Below are 902 nucleotides of genomic sequence, written 5' to 3'. Positions count from 1 at the left end.
GATTTGGTGTTATATTTTTTTTCATAGTATTCTTGTATGATCCTTTGTATTTCTGCAATGTCAGTTGTAATTCCCCCTCTTTCATCCCTGATTTTGTTTGTTTGTGTCCTTTCTCCTTTTTCTTTAGAGGGTCTAGCCAGGGTTTTGTCAATTTTATTAACCTTCTCAAAAAACAAGCTCTTTGCTGCATTTATTTTTTCTTTCTTTTTTTTTTTGTTTTGTTTTGTTTTCAGTTTCATTTAATTCTGCTCTAATTTTGACTATTTTTTTTCTCCTGCTGATTAGTCTTCCTTTGTTCTTCTTTTTCTAGTTATTTAAGATGAAGCATTAGATTGTTTATTTGGGCTCATTCTTGCTTTTGGAGGTAGGCCTGTAATGATATGAACTTTCCTCTTATGACTCCTTTTGCCATGTCCCAAAAGTTTTGATATGTTGTACTATCATTATCATTCATATGTATGTATCTCTTTTTCTTTTTTTTTTCATGCCTACAGCACCTGGTACTCCTAGATGGTCTCCCATCCAAGTACTAACCAGGCCCAAGCATGCTTAGCTTCTGAGATCAAACAGGATCAGGCTTGTTCAGGGTAGCATGCCCACAGAGTTATGTATCTCTTGATTGTTCTTTTTATTTCTTCTCTAACCCAGTTATTCTTCAGTAGAATGCTGTTTAATCCCCATGTATTTGTTGTTCTTCCTGCTTTCTTTTTATGGTTGATCTCTAGCTTCAAAGCATTATGATCAGAGAATATGGTATGATTTCAACCCTCTTGTATTTGTTGAGGCTATCTCTGTGTCTCAGTATGTAGTCAATTCCTGAGAATTGTTCCATGTGCACTAGAGAAGAATGTATAAGCAGTTGGTTTGGGATGAAAGGCTCTGTAAATGTCAATTTTGTGCAG

General features: G+C 35.0%; 1 pseudogene; it reads right to left on the bottom strand.

Moving 5' to 3' along the window:
• Window positions 1-485: 485 nt before the first annotated feature.
• On the bottom strand, window positions 486-604 carry LOC112478796 (annotated as a pseudogene).
• Between the last annotated feature and the right edge of the window lie 298 nt (window positions 605-902).

The sequence above is a fragment of the Pteropus alecto genome, unplaced genomic scaffold (genome assembly GCF_000325575.1).
Source record: "Pteropus alecto unplaced genomic scaffold, ASM32557v1 scaffold22, whole genome shotgun sequence".
Lineage (NCBI taxonomy): Eukaryota > Metazoa > Chordata > Mammalia > Chiroptera > Pteropodidae > Pteropus > Pteropus alecto.
Note: the sequence above shows the minus strand (reverse complement) of the source record. Positions and strands in the feature narration are given on the sequence as shown.